The sequence below is a fragment of the Manis javanica genome, chromosome 6 (genome assembly GCF_040802235.1).
Source record: "Manis javanica isolate MJ-LG chromosome 6, MJ_LKY, whole genome shotgun sequence".
Classification (NCBI taxonomy): Eukaryota; Metazoa; Chordata; class Mammalia; order Pholidota; family Manidae; genus Manis; species Manis javanica.
The window spans coordinates 98,281,855-98,301,221 of record NC_133161.1 but is presented as its reverse complement, the minus strand read 5'-3'; the positions used below and the strand labels follow the sequence as shown (position 1 = coordinate 98,301,221).

At 41.5% G+C, this 19,367-nt stretch overlaps 1 long non-coding RNA gene across 1 annotated transcript in view; it reads left to right on the top strand.

Annotated features, from left to right (window-relative positions):
• LOC140850104 (uncharacterized) overlaps positions 1–15,931 on the top strand; it is a 39,292-nt gene extending 23,361 nt beyond the window's left edge. Inside the window, exons 3-5 of the long non-coding RNA XR_012132858.1 lie at positions 519–628; positions 12,690–12,752; positions 15,537–15,931. This is a non-coding gene — a long non-coding RNA (uncharacterized lncRNA). The remainder of the gene's footprint in view (positions 1–518; positions 629–12,689; positions 12,753–15,536) is intronic.
• Positions 15,932–19,367: the final 3,436 nt, after the last annotated feature.

Genomic DNA, 19,367 nt, shown 5'->3' with positions numbered 1-19,367 from the left:
GTAATTCCCACAAGGAAGTGGGTGAAGTTCTGGTATACTACACCAGGATGAGATCTCATTCCTACCACTGTCCTATCACAGGACCACTGTTTTGCATGCATCCTACCTGATGGACAAGATTAAAGCATGTATCTTATCACCCTTAAGGTTATTTTTTTCTACAGTCCCTTTGTCCTGAACTTGCCCCCTGGCTGCAGCTGCCATGTGATGAGTGCACTTAGCTCCCTACTGGTTCAGGTACTGACCTCCTGTGGAATGAGAAAGCTATGGACTTAATTTTAATAGGAGTTTTAACCTAGCCGAATCCTCTGGCTTGAGGATTATCATGATTTTATTGCTATTGTTATTGTATGTTATTAGTCTGGTTACTGTGCTCCAGTTTTCTTGCACAAGGACCGTTGCGGAAGATGGGGAGCAAGTAGATGGTGAGGCAAGTTTTCTGGAGGGATGGACTGCGGGTAAAACTGCAATACTTCCAAAATCTCTCACCTGGCCTTAGTGCATCTCCATATCCATAGGTGATTACAGGGGAGGTTGAGAGTGAATGCGCACCTGAACTGGAGAGGTTTTGTGGAGCCTTCGCACTGGGTCACGAGAGACATGGGCAAGCTGGAATAGACAACTGCATGTAAGTAATAAGTGGGTTTCTCCCACTTTATTTCTCCCTTTGACTGATTTTGACTTCAAAGGTTTATTTGCCTTGGGCTGGGAACATGTTTTCCCCTTGGAGTTACAACAGGAAACATAGGAGGCTCAGGTGACCCGAAGGGGGCTGTGGGCCTGGAGTCTGGCAGCCAGCTAGATATGCGCATCCCATGTGATTAGGTGGAGATGCAGCTTTGTTTTTCTCAGGTTGGCTCTAAATTGGAAGTCAGGACAAAAATTAGGAAGCTTTCAGTTATCCATCAAGTCCTGGTCCTTTGGAATCATTTACAGTCTCCACTGTTTAGCTTCCTGGATCATCATTAGTGGCAGAGACTTCTGACAAGTCTGACTTACCAGTAACAGGTTGACTTCCTGGCTGCTGCTGCAGGTCCTGGGTCAGAGGTTTGTTATTACATAGGGTCTGGAGATTGTCTTTTTGCATATTCATTCACTCACATCTCTGCATGGCAGCATGTTACCCAGGGGGAGGAAGGAGGAGGAAGGAAGGAAGGGAACCAAGAAGGATTTTTCTGGAAGCCATGGAAAATAATCTGCATGCAATTGGTTTTTCAAGCCCTCTGATGGGGGACATGGGTGACTTATACTTAGATTGCTTATACTTAGATGCTGTGGTCTGAGAAAGTGCTTATGCTTTCCCTGAGCAAAAAGGCCACATGGGGTTGAGATACAAACCTGAACACCATAAAGATTCTGTAGGAAGAAAAAAGTAAAGCTGCCCTGACATTCTGTCTTTCCTGTCAGTTTTTAAATTATACATGTTAAATGACTCAACTTTAAAATTTTGCTGTCAACCACCTGGAACTATTTGAATAGGAAAGGTGCCATGTCTCATTTTCCATTTCCAGAGGAAGTCCCCCAACATTGGGGCACATGGAAGCATTTCAGCTTCCAAATATAGCCGGCTGTTATGGTTTACACATGGGTGACCCACGGGACTCTGGTGCACATGGATTTTCTCGTTAAACAATGGATGTTGCCTAAGGCTCCTGAGGTTCATCCACATTTATTTTGTTGTTACAGATGTAGAAAAAAACCCAAACCTGTATATAATCAAATTTCTTGCAAAATGCTTTGGTAAATTTAAGATTCGGTTGTTAAATATTTCCTCATTTGTGCTAAAAAATTGTAAAAGATACTTTTAACATAAATGGACTTTATTTTGTTACTGTTCAGATGTTTTCTGTAAAATATTTTGATTGTGCAAATGGGTTTTGTCTCATTCACTTGTATACTTATTAGTTGGAAAACTGGCTCATGACTACTGTCAACAATTAAAATAAAGTTTTTATCTTTAATAGTATCTAAAAATAAAAGAAAATATTTTGCTTGAGATGAGTTAGAAAATAATTTCAAATCTGCATACCAATGACAGTTTAGAGACAAATAAATGTGTTTTTTTGACTGTACTATGGTGCTAGCTGGTTCCAACCATTAAAAGTAAGTCATGTGTATGTAACATGACCCTTAGCACAGCATGGAGTGGAGGTGTGTAAACTCTCTATACCTATCAAAAGTCATTTCCCAGCTTAATATTGTTTAGAGGTCTTAACTTTTTTTTCTCCTACAAAAATGTGTACATTCATAATACATATAAAACCCATGGAAAAGAAAATAGATGCTGAATTCCTGGCTTTTTCTTATGTGTCAAATTGCCCCCAGATGTGCACTTAGGCCTCAACTGGTTTTCTGCAGAGTGGCCATGTCAATTTGCTTCATCTGTCATGTGCTCTGTCCAGTATCTTCCAAAACACCTCCTGAAAGGACCAATCTCTGCACTCCATTCTTAGAACTGCTTCTGAAGTTCTTTTAAAATCTGTTATCTTAGAGAGGCACTGAATTTAATACTTCTAGATCATCTATAATTTGCCAGGGTCTGTAGTAGCTGAACAGGTATTAAAGACAATAAACACAGCACGTGTGCTTGAGACCTCAAAGGCAGGTGTCAGGGCCAAGAATGGCGGGAGTCACCAGAAGCTTAATCCTGAGTAGACAGACACACTGTGAAAAGATCAGCGTAGAGCAGAACATAGGAAGCCTTTGCTCATGGGGTTACATGTCAACAGATATCAGGAGATCAGCGTCAGGTGTGATAGTTAGAAATCATTATAGGCTTGGAGGGCCCAGAGATCCTGGAGAAATGTGGAAGACACACCTTGAGGGCTGATGGCCTAGTTGGGGAAGCTTGTGTGTAAACACATAGCAGCAAGGAACAGTCACAGGCCAGGCACACTGGGGCCACAGGAGGTCCCTACAGAGACAGTAGTGTGGATAGAAAGATCTTCACAAGAAAAGGCCAGTGGTGGCCTAGATTTATGACTGAGAAAATATGTCTCAAGTCAGCTTGGCAAAACCTAATAGGGCCTAAGGATACTGGATTAAAATAAATCAGTCAAAACAGCATATTCTGTTGGTCACTGCTTGGGGAGAAAAGACCTTCTCTATTAATACATGTTTTAGTCCATTAATTCCTTTATTCCACCTTTATTAATTGAATGCCTGCTCTGTGTCAGACCCTTTTCAAGGCCTTGGGATGCCTCAGGAGATAAAAGAGACAATCTGCTTTCATAACAAGTGAATTCCAGGCAAGAAGAGAATGTGTAAATAAGAGTTATTATTAAAAAAGCGATTGATTTGTTACTATCTTCATCACCTGGAAAAAACAATGAAGAGAAATGAATTAATACTCATCACATATACTTATATGCCAAGCATCATGACTTTATATATATTTTTGCAGTTTGCATTTAGTATAAATCTAAGGTGTAGAAGAAACTAAACAAATGCTCAGATAGGTATATTAACTTAGAAACCCTTAAAATTTGAAAGAAAGTTCATCATGTTGCTTGATATAGGATCAATGTAAGAAAATGTATCAGCCAGAAAGGCACCATTTATAATGGATATATTAGACTAAATATAAAAAACTCATAAAAACCAGAATTGAGGTAACTAAGCACAAAAGCACTACAGGGAATACTTATAAAATGTTACTGAAGCTATTAAGGAATATCTTAGTTAATAGGGAGATAGTCCACATTCAACAATAGGAAAAGCGGAAGTCACAAAGCAGTTACTGTTGGCCAATTCAGTCTATGGTCCAAAACACTTACAGCAAACAATAGGAATTGGTGAATGTATATTCTAGAACACACTTAGCACAGGAAAACTCCAAGAAGTGATGAGAAGTTTATGGAAAAGATGAAGAATGAAGGTATACTTAACCTGATAGATCAAGATTATTTTGAAGCTATAATAAGATTAACTTAGAGAGGGGCAGATGTACTGATGAAACAGTGAATGAAATGAAAGATTTTGTGTATATAGGTAAATATATATAATAAATCTGTAAATAAATGTCTCTCTCTCTCTCTCTCTCTCTCTCTCTATATATATATATATATAAAACACTAAAATTTTTCACAGTACCATATAGAAATATATGCTGCATGATCTCCTTTAAAGGAAAGGATATATTAGACTAAATATAAAAAACTCATTAAAAAATGTAAAAAACTGTAGGACTGGATTAAAGATGGTGGCATGAGAGGTGAGACAGAGGCTTCCTCCTAAAACAGCATATAATATGAAATGTAATTAATAAAACTAATCCTGAAAGAGCAACAGGAAAGAGGGCTGTGCCACACTACATACACCTGGAGAAAAGAATAAACTTCATGGAACAGGGTAACGTACCAAAGCTGTGGTCCAGCAGGACCCAAGCCCCTCCCCCACCCCAGCTTACTGGCAGGAGGAAGAGAAATGGAGTGAGGAGGGAGTGGAGGCCTGGGACTGCTAAACACCTAGCTCTGGAAATCTCTTCTGGGAGCACAACCCTGCATTTCATGGTGCTCTCTTGATTAGCAGGGTTAGAAAGCTAATACAGGCAGAATACCTGGACAGACTGAGATTCTAGCTGCTTGTGGAAAGCAGGGAACCATATCCAGCTCTTCTGGGACAAAAGAAAGGCAGGCAGTCTGAGAGACTTCCTAACAATGAGAGGGCTGCTAAAGGGGCAAGGTTTGCATATAGCTTACAGCTCAGGAGAAAGGACAGGTAGACAAAATTGTCCAGGTGCACTCTTCCAGCAGGTTGGGAGCTTTCATGATCTTCAGGTGCTCCAGCCCACTGGCTAGCTACGCAGCTCCAAGACCCCCTTCCATGATACGCAGCCTGCAGCACCTTCCTCCTGGCCAGACACACTTGGCTCACAAACTGGTGAAAGCTACCCTGGCATTAGGTCAGCCAGACAGAAGCCCCACCTACAGCAGCTACAAACGCAAAGCATAGAGGCTTATGCCTGTGTGCCGGTCCCACTGGTTCTGGCAGATTAAATATGGTGTAGGATAAAAGCAGATTAGATATGCTGTAGGAACGATAAATGAAATAAAAACTAGAGAAGAGGAATACAAAGAAGCTGAGGCACAGAGAGAAAAAAGGATCTCTAAGAAAGAAAGAACATTGAGAGAACTGTGTATCCAATCCAAATGAAACAATATTTGCATTATAGGGGTACCAGAAGTAGAAGAAGAGAGAGAAAGGGATAGAAAATGTCTTTGAGGAGGAAATTGCTGAAAACTTTCCCAATCTGGGAAGGAGATAGTCTCTTAGGCCATGGAGATCAACAGCTCTCCCAACACAAGGGACCCAAGGAAGACAACACCAAGACACATAGTAATTAAAATGGCAAAGATCAAGGATAAAGACTGACTATTAAAAGGAGCTAGAGAGAAATAAGATCACATACAAAGGAAAGCCCATCAGGCTATCATCAGACTTCTCAGAAGAAACTTTACAGGCCAGAAGGGAGTGGCATGATGTATTTAATGCAATGAAGCAGAAGGGCCTGGAGTCAAGAACACTTTATCTGGCAAGATTATCATTTAAATTTGAAGAAGGGATTAAACAATTTCCAGATAAGCAAAAGCTGAGAGAATTTACCTTCCACAAGCTGTCTCTACAGTGTAGTTTGGAGGGATTGCTATAGATGGAAGTGTTCCTAAGGTTTAATAGCTGTCACCAGAGGTAATAAAACCACAGTAAAGGAAGTAGAACAGTTAATTACTAAGCAAATGCAAAATTAAATCAATTATCCTCAAAGTCAATCAAGGGATAGACAAAGAGTACAAATTATGATACCTAATAGACAAAGAATGGAGGAGGAAGGAAAAGGAGGAGAAAAAAAGATCCTTTAGATTGTGTTTGTAATAGCATACTAAGTGAGTTAACTTAGACTCTTAGAGAGTAAGGAAGTTAACCTTGAACCTTTGGTAACCATGAATCTAAAGCCTGCAATGTCAATAAGTACATACCTATTGATAATCACCCTAAATGTAAATAGTCTGAAAGCATCAATCAAAAGACATAGAGTTACTGAATGGACAAAAAACCAAGACCTATCTATGTGCTGTCTACAAGAGACTCACTTTAAACCCAAAGATATACGCAGATTAAAAGTGAAAGGATGGAAAAAGATATTTCATGCAACTAATAGGGAGAAAAGAGCAGGAGTTGCAGTACTTGTATCAGAGAAAATAGACTTCAAAACAAAGAAAGTCACAAGAGACAAAGAAAGACATTACATAATGATTAAGGAGTCAATCCAACAAGAAGATATAACCATTATAAATATCTATGCACCCAACACAGGAGTACCTACATATGAGAAACAAATACTAACAGAATTAAAAGGGGAAATAGAATGCAATGCACTCATTTTAGCAGACTTTAACACTACACTCACTCTGAAGGACAGATCAACCAGACAGAAAATAAGTAAGGAGACAGAGGCACTGAACAACACATTAGAACAGATGGACCCTACAGACATCTACAGAACTCTACACCCAAAAGAAGCAGAATACACATTATTTTCTAGTGCACATGGAACATTTTCAAGAATAGATCATTTACTAGGCCACAAAAAGAGCCTCAGTAAATTCAAAAAGACTGAAATTGTATCAACCAGCTTCTCTGACCACAAAGGAATGAAATTAGAAATATATTATGCAAAGAAAATGAAAAATCCCCCACACACATGGAGGCTTCACAACATGCTCCTAAATAACCAATGGATCAATGAGCAAATAAAAACAGAGATCAAGCAATATATGTAGACAAATGACAACAATAATTTGACACTGCAAAATCTGTAGGGCACAGCCAAGGCCATTCTGAAAGGAAAGTATATTGCAATACAGGCCTACCTCAGGAAAGAAAAGCATTCCCATATAAGCAGTCTAAACTCACAATTAATGAAACTAGAAAAAGAAGAACAAATGAGTCCCAAAGTCAGTAGAAGGGTGGACATAGTAATGATTGGAGCAGAAATAAATAAAATCAAGAAGAATAACACAGTAGAAAGAATCAATGAAAGCAAGAGCTGGTTCTTTGAAAAAATAAACAAAATAGATAAGCCCCCAGCCAGACTTATCAAGAAAAAAGAGAGTCTATACACATAAACAGAAACAGAAATGAGAAAGGAAAAATCACTACAGACACCACAGAAATACAAAGAATTATTAGAGAATACTGTGAAAACCTATATGCTAACAAGCTGGAAAACATAGAAGAAATGGACAACTTTCTAGAAAAATACAACCTTCCAAGGCTGACCCAGGAAGAAACAGAAAATCTGAACAGAGCAATTACCAGCAAAGAAATTGAATTGGTAATCAAGAAACTACCTAACAACAAAACGCCTGGACCAGAAGGTTTCACCACTGAATTTTATCAAACATTTAGTGAAGACCTAATACCCATCCTCCTCAAAGTTTTCCAAAGAGTAGAAGAGGAGGGAATACTTCCAAACTCATTGTATGAGGCCAGCATCACTCTAATACCAAAACCAGGCAAAGACCCCACAAAAAAAGAAAATTACAGACCAATAACTCTGATAAACATAGATGCAAAAATACTCAACAAAATATTAGCAAACCAAATTCAAAAATACATCAAAAAGATCATCCATCAATGTCAAGTAGAATTTATTCCAGGGATGCAAGGAATGTACAACATTCGAAAATCCATTCACATCATACACTACATCAACAAAAAGAAGGACAAAAACCACATGATCATCTCCATAGATGCTGAAAAAGCATCTGACAAAATTCAAGATCCATTCATGATAAAAACTCTCAAAAAAAGGGTATAAAGGCAAGTACCTCAACATAATAAAGGCCATGTATGACAAACCCACAGCCAACATCATACTTAACAGCGAGAAGCTGAAAGCTTTTCCTTTAAGATCAGGAACAAGGCAATGTTGACCACTCTCCCTGCTTTTATTCAGTATAGTTCTGGAGGTCCTAGCCACGGCAATCAGAAAACACAAAGAAATAAAAGGCATCCAGATTGGCAAGGAAGAAATTAAACATGTAGATGACATGATATTTTACCTACAAAACCCTAAAGAATCCACTCCAGAACTACTAGATCTAATATCTGAATTCAGCATAGTTGCAGAATACAAAATTAATACCACAGAAATCTGCTGCATTCCTATATACTAACAATGAACTAGCAGAGAGAGAAATCAGGAAAACAATTCCATTCACAGTTGCATCAAAAAGAATAAAATACCTAATAATGAACCTAACCAAGGAGGTAAAAGATCTATACTCTGAAAACTGCAAGAAACTCGTTAGAGAAATTGAAGAATGTACCAATAAATGGAAACACATCCCATGCTCATGGATAGGAAGAATTAATATTGTCAAAATGGCCATCCTGCCAAAAGCAATCTACAGATTCAGTGTAATTCCTATCAAAATTCCAACAGCATTCTTCAATGAACTAGAGCAAACAGTTTTAAAATTCATATGCAACACCAAAAGACCCCAAATAGCCAAAGCAATCCTGAGAAGGAAGAATAAAGCTGGAGGGATCTCACTTCCCAACTTCAAACTCTTCTACAAAGCCACAGTAATCAAGACAATTTGGTACTGGCACAAGAACAGACCCATAGACCAATGGAACAGACTATAGAGCCCAAATATAAACCCAAACATATATGGTCCATTAATATACGATAAAAGGAGCCATAGTTATACAATGGGAAAATGACAGCCTCTTCAACAACTGATGTTGGCAAAAATGGACAGCTATGTGCAAGAGAATGAAATTGGATTTTTGTTTAACCCCATACATAAAAGTAAACTTGAAATAGATCAAAGACCTGAATATAAGTCATGAAACCATAAAACTCTTAGAAGACAACATAGGCAAAAATATCCTGAAAGCACCTCTTCGAGCAAGGGAAACAAAAGCAAAAATGAACACATGGGACGACATCAAACAAAAAACTTTCTGTATGGCAAAGGACACCATCAACAGAACAAAAAGGCATCCTACAGTATGGGAGAATATATTTGTAAATGACATATCTGACAAGGTGTTAACATTCCAGATATATAAAGAGCTCATATGCCTCAATGTCCAAAAAGCAAATAACCTAAATAACCTGATTAAATAATGGGCAGAGAATATGAAGAGACAATTATCCAAAGAAGAAATTCAGATGACCAATGGACACATGAAAAGATGCTCCACATCACTAATCATCAGTGAAATGGAAATTAAAACCACAATGAGATATCACCTCACACCAGTAAGGATGGCCAGCATCGAAAAGACTAAGAACAAATGCTGGTGAGGATGTGGAGAAAGGGAAACCCTCCTACAATGCTGGTGGTAATGTAAGTTCGTTCAATATGGAGGTTGCTCAAAAAACTAGTGATAGAAATACCACTTGACCTGGGAATCCCACTCCTTGGAATTTACCCAAATAATATAAATTCTCAGATTCAAAAAGACATATACACCCCTGTGTTTATCGCAGCACTTTTTACAATAGCCAAGATATGGAAGCAACTAAGTATCCATCTGTAGATGAATAAAGAACAGGTGGTACATATGCACAATGGAATACTATTCAGCCCTAAGAAAGAAACAAATCCTACCATTTGCAACAACATGGTTGGAGCTGGAGGATATTATGCTCAGTGAAATAAGCCAGGCAGAGAAAGACAAGTGCCAAATGATTTCCCTCATTTATTGGGTATAACTGAAACAAAACTAAAGGAACAAAACAGCAGCAGACTTACAGACTCCAAGAAGGGACTAGCAGTTACCAAAGGGGAGGGGCATGGGAGGGCTGGTCAGGAGGGAGGGAGATGGGGATTGAGGGGTATTATGTTTAGTACACATGGTGTGAGGGGTCATGGGGAAAACAGTGTAGCACAGAGAAGACAAATATTGAATCTGTGGCACCTTACTACACTGATGGACATTGACTGCACTGGGGTATATGGGTGGGGACTTGATAATATGGGTAAATGTAGTAACCACATTGTTTTTTCATGTGAAACCTTCATAAGAGTGTATATCAATAATAATTTAATAAAAAAATTAAGAAAAGAAATGTAAAACACTCATAGACAAAGAGAAAAATTAGACAAGATCAAACGTGAAGGCCTCTTTTTAAAAAACACGCTGTAAGAAAAGTTAGAAAATAAGTAGCATGTAGCAGTTTGGGAAAAGATGTTTACAACATGTATAATATGCTGATCAGTATCCAGAATATTAAAATAACTCATGGAAATTAATTGGAAAACAAGCCATCTCATAGAAAAATTCTCAAAATATGAACAAGAAGTTCACATGAGAGGAATTCTGAGTGACTCACAAACACCTAAAAGATCCTGTTTCACTAGTGACTAGGGACATAGAACTCCACCAGCACTGAGAAACCTCTCCACAGAAATCAGATTGGGAGAAATACAGGGATGTGGAAATACCAAATGCCACAGATGTGGGCAGATATTCTGCTTGCCTGAGATCCCATAAACTGGTATACCTTAAGGCAGCATTTAGGAAGGCCTAGGAGGTCCCCCAACTGGGCACTTCTGCTGAAGGACATACCCTCTGGTGAGTCTTGCTCACAGCAGAACTGATATCACATGGTGTTGTCTGTAAGAGGGACACCTTGGGGAAAATCCACACACCCATCTGCCCCATGACAGAGAACAGTTTGGTGTCCAATAGTAAGAGGGCAGTAGGCTCCTCATGTCCCTGCACTGCTGTCCATCATGGGACCCTTGCCTCCCTGGGACCAGCGCCATGCCATGCAGGGGAGGTATGGCTCCCAGGGACTGTGTGTGGAGGCCCCTGAGTGGAAAAGTTTTCCTTATGGTGAAGGTTCTGTCTCCCAGATTCCTGCCCACTTAATGGTCTCGTGTTTTGGTGAGCTGGTGATAGGCAGGTTGGAAATGCAGAAGAGCGAAAGGATGCATTCAGTTCTGGAATGCTGCCCTTGATGGAGATTCATGCATCTTGGGTATATTTCCATTAGGCACTTGGATTTGTGCATTTGGATCCCAGCAGAAGGGCCAGGACCCTAGTTAAATGTGGGGCTAATTGTCATGGTAGGGGGTGTAGATGGTCACCGAACGTCATAGTTGATAGGACCTGCAGGCACACTGAGTGTCACATGTGTGTCCTGAGGGAGGCGCCATGCAGTCTTGACAGTCCATCAGTCTCACCCTTTGGGGCACAGACTACAAGATCTGATTTCCTTTCCTCCCATCTCCCTCCTGCGCCTTTTGCAAATGCCTGGCATGTAAAGGTCAAGCTGCCCAATGTGCCCAGCAGGCCTGTAAAGACTGACCACAGAAAGGCACATGGAGGTCCCATCCCTATGCCCCACACACCTTCAGACTCATGATTGGTAAAAAATAAAGGGAAATTAAACCATTGATAAATGAATTTAATGTTAGGTTTTAAACTGTAATCAGGTACATTTACTGGAGAAGAGAAAATGAAATATTTTGAACATGAAGTTTCATACCAAAAAAGAGATCACGAAGAGTCCAATTTGTAGACTTCTGAACAGGAAGGAAAACATGAAGGGGGTTAATCTGTGCCTCTGGATATTGATGTCTGTGCATGAATGCAGACAGATGGCAGCATGCAGGAGACTCACAAGTGTGAGCTCTGAATCTGTGTCTGTGCGTGTGGAGGGACACTTTACATTGTCTCATGAAAAGCTGGTGGCATCCAGGAAAACATTCATGCCATAGCCCAAGGGGACTTCAGGGCTGTCATTTTGCAACCTTTGTTTTCAAATGGGCCATTTAATAAATGCAAGACATGATACCTTCACAAACTCTGTCTCCCACCAAATTCTCAGTCATGTTATTGATATGATATTCACATGACTTACAAATAGCATTTTAGATGAAATGTTTTTCTGCTCATTATTTCATTCTCATCAAAATCTGAAAAAGTAGGTAGAATTAATTTTTTCTGCTTTTAGAAACACTTGGAGCAATTGGGTGGCCTGCTGGGGAACTTTCCCATGGTGACCAGGTACAGGCAGGACAAGGGCCCCTGCTTTGGGGTCAAGTGCCCCCACCATCCAGGAAGCCTAACAGCTTTAGCATGTCACCCGCTGACAGCTTCCATCACATAGAATGTCTTGAAAAATCCTCCTGTCAAAATCACACATACTGGTCATTGTCATATGATGTTACACACGGCCCTCATATTATGAGCCAACTGTCTGTGAACTTCATAATAATCAGTATAATCAATTTTCTAGAAAGAATATTTCGAACAATAGTTATATGCTGACAGTTAGAGGCCAGCACAACACCTCATCTCTTGCAATTTTGAGAAAGAGAAAAGTTGCCGTAGGGGTGCACAGAAGCCGATGCCATCACACCTTGGGAGCCCTGCCCCCTGGCTGACGTACCCAAGCAGCTTTCATTCATGCGCACTCAGGGCTCCCTCCTGTGGGGGTCTCGGGGCAGGTGGGATGTGTGGGGAGAACCCAGGTAGAGGAAAGAGCCCAGGTCTGGGAGTAGGGAGAGCCAGCGCCCTGGCTCAGACCACCCCACCTGGTCAGTTCCCATGGGTAGATGACTGTGCTGTTAGTCCATAACATTCACAGACCAAGAGTTCAAATGATGTGAATTTCAAGAACTGGATCTTAATGTGCACCTGTCTGTCTTCCTTTTTTACAGCAAATAGTGACCTGCCAACCATGAGGATGCAAGATCCACTGGGTTGTGGGCCGGCACCATGACGTATGTTGGTGTACATGATTTATGATGCCACCTGATGTCCCCTCTTCTTTCCCATCCTTTTTGTCTCTCGCTGTTTGGAGAACTTAAGCAGCACATACAGAGGAAAACTCAGCTTGTGATGCTCTTTTGGGATTCCTGGGCTTCTGGAAGGCAGCCCTTAGCACAACCGTCTGCTCCCAGGTGTCTGACTTGCCTGAGGATCACAAACAGAAACAAACCCCTCCCCAAGCCATCCCCTCTGCATCCCAGGAGCCCAGGTCAGGAGACGTCATCAACGGGGCTTTCTGTCCTAAATTAAGTGCTTTTGAGCTGTTCAAGCTTTATTCTGTTGAAATGACATCATGAAATAAGGGCTCTCTGAGGAAAACATTTCTGAGCACAGCCTCTGGTCATATGCTGGAGGAAGCACATACCCGGGCGTCATCTGTCTACACTTTCAACCCTGCATTTCCTTACATGAATGATCAATGGCACACACATGCACACGTGCACATTTTCATAACAAGGCCAGAGTGGAGGATGCCTTAACGATCCTAATGAACCATTGAGGTGTGTCGATAGAGTAGGGCAAAAACATGCAGTATGTAGTAAGTATATGTAATATATATTTTTATTTATTAATACTTAAGTGCTTTTCAGTAAGTTTGCTTATTAGAATTGTCACTGATCTCGCTTCATATTTCAACAGAATTGCATCCAAATAAAGGCCGCAAAGCAAAGGGAAAATCCATATATATATATAACACATGATCCTCATTCTTGATGATATCAAAACAAAAAAATAATAATAGTTACTGTTTGGAGTATTTCCTAAGTGCTAGACTCCACGCTAAGTGCATTGTCTCTGTTGCCACCAATCCTGTACAACCATGCTGCTCAAGGTTTGTGTCCAGATGTTGGAAAGGAAGGCCTCGGGCCAGATGTGCAAATAGAAATACACAGTGCCAAGTTAAACTTGAATTTCAGAGAAATAACAGATCATTTTAATACAAGAATGCCCCATGCTGTGCTGGGGACACACTTATACTACACCATTATTTGGAATCTAAGTCTACCTGGGAGTCCTGTATTTTATCTGGCAACCAAAACTCAGGACTCAAAAATAACACAATTTGAGTTACTTTTCCTAACACCACCCCAGCTGGCCTTCATGAGAAATCAAGACCTGACTTGGGCTTATCTGATTCGAAAGCCCAATCTTTTTTACTTTCCAGCCTGTTTTCTTCTAAGAAGGAAATAAATCAGTACAAATCAGAAATATGGGTAGAAAAAAAGCCTGGTCCTCAAAGAGCCCTTCTGGTTTAAGTAATAGTTTAAAAAATGTTAAAAATATCTGTCCTCAGCCCTCAGTCTCTGATGTGAAGTATCTGCAAGACTTTGTTCCATGTTTCCTGTGTTGTCCATGAGGTCACTGTCTCACAGTCAAAATTAATTCAGATGTCCTTTTCTTTTCCCTTAAACTAGAAACTAATTTTTTTTTTCCATTAGTGTTTGATGATTATATCCCAAACAATAGATTTTCTGAAAATGAGAGATTCAGAGAAAGGTGGGCTGGCTCTGGCCTCCCCCAGACATCCCCCCAGGAGGAGCCAGGGAGGCCCCTGTGGTGAGTCTGGGCTGGGTTTTGCCCTGCGTAGGGGAGTCCTTCCGCCCAGTTGGTGTCTTTGGACAGAGTAAAAGCAACAGCATTATAAATCTTGCCTCCTTTCAAGTTGGAATTTTGAATCCTTTTTTAAAAATCGAGTGTATTACTTTTTAACTAGACAAGCCTTCCCAAATCTGATGTCTTCCTTTTTACCTATGTTCCTCCTGTGGCTCAGCCTGGCCTCAAACATTCCTGGGAACCCTGCTTTTTGAGGATGGGATGGTGTTCACAGAACTGTTTTACCTGGTACACTTTGCCTGGCTTGGGCGCTCTGGGCTGAATTACACCCTCATTCACGTGTGGAAGCCCTAGCCAGTGCACCTGTGTCTGGAGATGAGGCCTTTGGGAGGTAGTAGAGGCTAGATGAGTCATTTGGGTCCAAAGATTTGGACAAATCTGATGGAATTGGTGTCCTCATAAGAAAAGACACCAGAGAGCTCTCTCTCTGCACCCTGTGAGGACAGTGAGACAGTGCTGTCTGCAAGCCGGCAGAGAGCCCTCACCAGCAACCAGCCCCCAGGGCCACGAGAAGTAGACTCTGTTGTAGGAGCCACAATTGGTGGTGTTGTCATGGCAGCCCAAGCAGACCTGCACATCTGACCTTGTGGTGGACTTTCCATCCTCCCAGTACAGATGCTCCTGGCATTTTGTCTTATTCAAGGGTGCTGTCTTTACCCAGCAATCTCATCCTTAGGTTGTGTCTCTAAATCCAAATTGGTATATTTATGTATTTTACATATTAATTTTTCTTTTGTTTCCTCTTTTACCCAAGGAAGGCTGATTGAGCCTCTGCTTATCATTAATTGTAATGCTTGGTGATGGCTTAAGCTATAATAACGAACAGAATCTGTCATCTATGAAAACCAGACTCAGCATAAGTGTTTAATTTATCCCTCCCAGTAACCTAGACTAAGAAATGTATCATAATCCCTTTTAATTGGTGATAAAACTGAGGTCCATTGTTTCAAAAATAGCATTTATTGGAGCCAGAACGACAATGCCATGTGAGTGGCTCCAAGTTCTCCCATGGCCTTGCAATGAACTGACATCCAGACACAGAGCAGTGCTCCCAAAGGAAGCAGGAAAGACCAAGCATTGGAAGCGGAATAGCTTTGTAATTCCTTTTTGTCTTTTGACAGAAATTTCCATTGACTGGTCCACGAGGGAAGGAGGAAGAGAGGGGCGTTTCCTGTGTCTTTCTCTCCTAATGCCATGTTTCCTGTTTGAGTCCCACTAGAGGAGACCCAGTGGAGCTCCGCCTCACATGCCCTGTGTAGGGTAAATTGCAGAATTTCCACAATCTCCCGCTTACCCTTAGTTAATTTACATATAAATAGGCATTTACCACTGCAGAGCCTCCCTGTGACCTGGGGCAAGGAGTGGAGGGAAACAGCTATTCTCTCCTTCCCCACCTTTCCTGCTACATAATTGGTCTGGCGTCTGCTAGTCACCAAGGACCCACCAATGGCATTCCTCCCAGAAAGGGTGGGCAGGAAGTAGAGCCTCTGCAACACTACAGAGCGAGAGAGGGCAGCTGGAGCAGACGGATGGGGCCGGGCCTACCTGGCGAAATTCCAGCAAGCTGTGAGCAATAAAAATGGTTTCTCCCAATCTACCCATTCCCTTGATTTATTTAGGTTTCATCAGTTTCGTAGGGGATTAGTATCCATTTGAACCCTTAGTCTTTTTTTTTTTGTTTCCTTAGTCTCCTTGCTCCCTAATGATCCACTGCCTTATCTTCCAAGCTCCTTCCTGAATTTCTTTCTCATCTGAACTGGGGAGATAGACATGCATCATAGACATCGGGTGGGTGGCCCACCATGGGACTGTCCCGACTTGGAAGGGTGGGTGCTGGAGGAAGGCAGTGATTCCTGGTCCAGGTGTGTTTGTGCCTGTGAGCACCTGCATTTCCACGGCTCTCTATGGGCACCTAGATGCTGACATCTGGTCAGCCCTCTTCTCTGTCGGTGTGCTTTGTGGCTGCACCTCACCATGGGCTCTCTAATCTTGCCTTGGACAGTACATTTCTTGGTTGCTTTGGTGGGTCTCTAATACCACTCTTAAAAAGAGGGAAATTAAAGAATCTCAGCAATATCACACTTTGTAATGGATGAGTATGAAACACCAGATACAGTCTCTTGGAATAACTTTTTATGTTACCTGTGCTGTATCCTCAGACCATCCTTCCCATTGCATTAGTGCTTTGTCATATTTAAATCTTAAAACACACTGTGCAGTAAGTGTTATAATAATCCCCACTTTTCAGAGGACGAAACTGGGCCATAAAGAGAGTCGGTCATGCAGCAGAATGAGATTTTGCACCCAGACTGTCTGATTTCAGAACCTTATGTGCTAACTACAAGAAAATGCACTTAACTGGTCTTGTGTCTTTATCCCTGAAGCATCTAACCTGGAGAAGTTTTTAGAAACTACAGTAGCATCTGCTGCCCTCTTTCATTATTAATCATTTTCTTGCCATATGTGTATAAGCCAACATGAGGCTCATTTTCCTAATTTGTAAAGCTGGGACAAGAATACAAATTCTGCAGGATTACCTAGAGCTGGAAGTTAAAAACATACATGAAAGCACTGTTGTAACTTGAGTTTTCCACCCATAAGAGATGAGATACCGGATCTTTCTTCATCCAAACATTACCCATGTAATTTTTCTGAAAAAGAAACAATGATTTCATCCTGTTCAGTCATTGTTAGGCATGATGAAATAGTAGATAAAAGAAGAGGAAAAAAAGATTTGAAGTATAGAAAGTGTGCATTTCCTCTTTATAGCTATTCATTTGTGTGTTTCTTTCTGTGCAGACACTTCATCCACTTAGACTATAAATCACTGTGTCACTCCTCCCTCAGGTCCTGCAGAGATGGAGCAGTGACCCAGAGGCCTACAGAACGTGCCTGCCTTTTACCTGGCTCTCCTTGACTTCCAAAGTCTATTTCTGTGTGCTGGGTAGGATACAGAGCTAGAACATTGAGATATTGCTGACTTATTCCTGGCACCATGCCTCTAATTGGAAAAACTGGAAATTATTAAGAGGTTTCAGTACATTTTAAAAGCATATAAAATTCTAAGTTACTCAATCCTGAATCTAGAGACAACATACTTGGGAATTTATTAGACCTTAATACACATCTTTCTGTTTACCTTTCTTGGTCTCCAATACATGTAATTAAAATGTCATCATCATGATTATTATTTGTAAGAATATGGAATGAGCGACCTTGGATCAAGTGAGTTTTTCAGCTCTGAACATTTCCGTAGAGATGCTGGTGATGTGTGTTTCAGACGTTCTGCAGATGCATTCTGTGGGTTGGCCTGTGTACAGAGTAGTTTAAGACATTACTTGGACCAGGGGCCACACAGCCAGCACTACCTCAAAGTGAGCTGCTAACACGGAATCCAAATGGCCTTCCTCAAGCCTTGGCCTTTGACCAATTACTTCTCCATGTACTTCCCCCATTCCAACCTGATCTCAATGATTCTGGGTAATGCTCTCAAAATTATTTCATGAATTATGACCAACCTCATTAGCATTTCACATCACAGGAGTGAATTTTCACCCTCTCTGTGGTTCCTATTATCAGTCAGGTCCCCTGTTTTGAGTGACATTTCCTGCTACCAAGTCTACTGCAGGTGGTGACCCTCAGCCTCCATGGCTTCCTCTAAGCCTAGAAGCCAGGGCCTGAGGCACATGACCCGCCTTGCCCTGGGGACCTGTGGTTCTACAATCTTGTGGTTTCACTTCTTCGAGGAAGGGAGACCTTTCCCTCTGAGGAAAGGGCAGACACACCCGGCCCAGGAAAATATGGAAGTCACCTCTTCAACTGACAGCTGAGTGACATTGGTAACTTCTGTTATATTTCTGGGACTGAAATTCTAATCTGCAAGTAGTGTTCATTACACCTACAACCTAAGGTTGTGTAATATAATAGGGACCAAAAGCAGACACCAAGAGAGTCAAACCACATTTTTTTCACGTACATTCCTTGCATCTCTGGACAGTCCAGGAGGCCCCAAAGGGCACAGGCCCTGCTTTGGACAATTAAGTGTCCCCAGAAACCAATGCAACATTCAGGAGAGAAAATAGCTACTCAAATGCATTTGCAGTGAAAAAATGAAAAAGCAAGCTATCTGTTGAGTTTTCACTTAGCAGGAACAAGGGATGTGCTTTTTTATACTAAGGGCTCCCTATTCTGGCCCTGGATTCTTTCCGGTGGCCCTGGCTACTTGGCCACATCTCCCTAGATCCACGGAAGGCTTTGTGCTCAGCTCCGTGATGATGGTCACACAGCTCTCACGCAGTTCCTGTAGTCCTCCCTCTGGACAAACCACCTGCATCAGAAAAGGCAAAAATGGTGAAGTATGGTGGTCTGAGGCCTCTCTCTTGCCTGCCTATGAGCGCGTCTTGACTTTGCCACATAGGCGCCTGTTTTTGCTCCTCCAGTGCACCTTGGCTCTATCAGTTTTGCTGTTATTGCCAGACCCCTTCTTTGAGTATCCCTGATTGTTACTCCAGGGGACAGGAAATGGTAGAGTTGATGAGATCAAATTCCTTTACAGGAGACAGATCATTTAGGCAGCTCACAGGATGGACAATGTTATTTATAACATTAATCATCCCGAATAAGATTTTCCTGGAATAATAAATTTGTGCCCCCCACCTGCCACCATGACCATCATTACAAGGATAAACCCAAACCCTGGGGGCACTGGAGCCCCCTCACACCTCACTTTTGCCAAGTCGGTCCCTCAGCCAAGTGCTTGTCCTCTAAGGAAACAGAAACACCCTGAAAAGAGGAGACAGTTCCCTGAAACCATTTTTCCCTGGCTAGTTAAGCATAAGGAAGTGCTTGCTCCCGCATGTCCCCAGACCACCGGCAACAGCTCGGCCAAGGCCAACACACACTGGATGAAATACTGGTGGCCACAGTGTTGCTCCCAGATCCCTGCCCTGTCA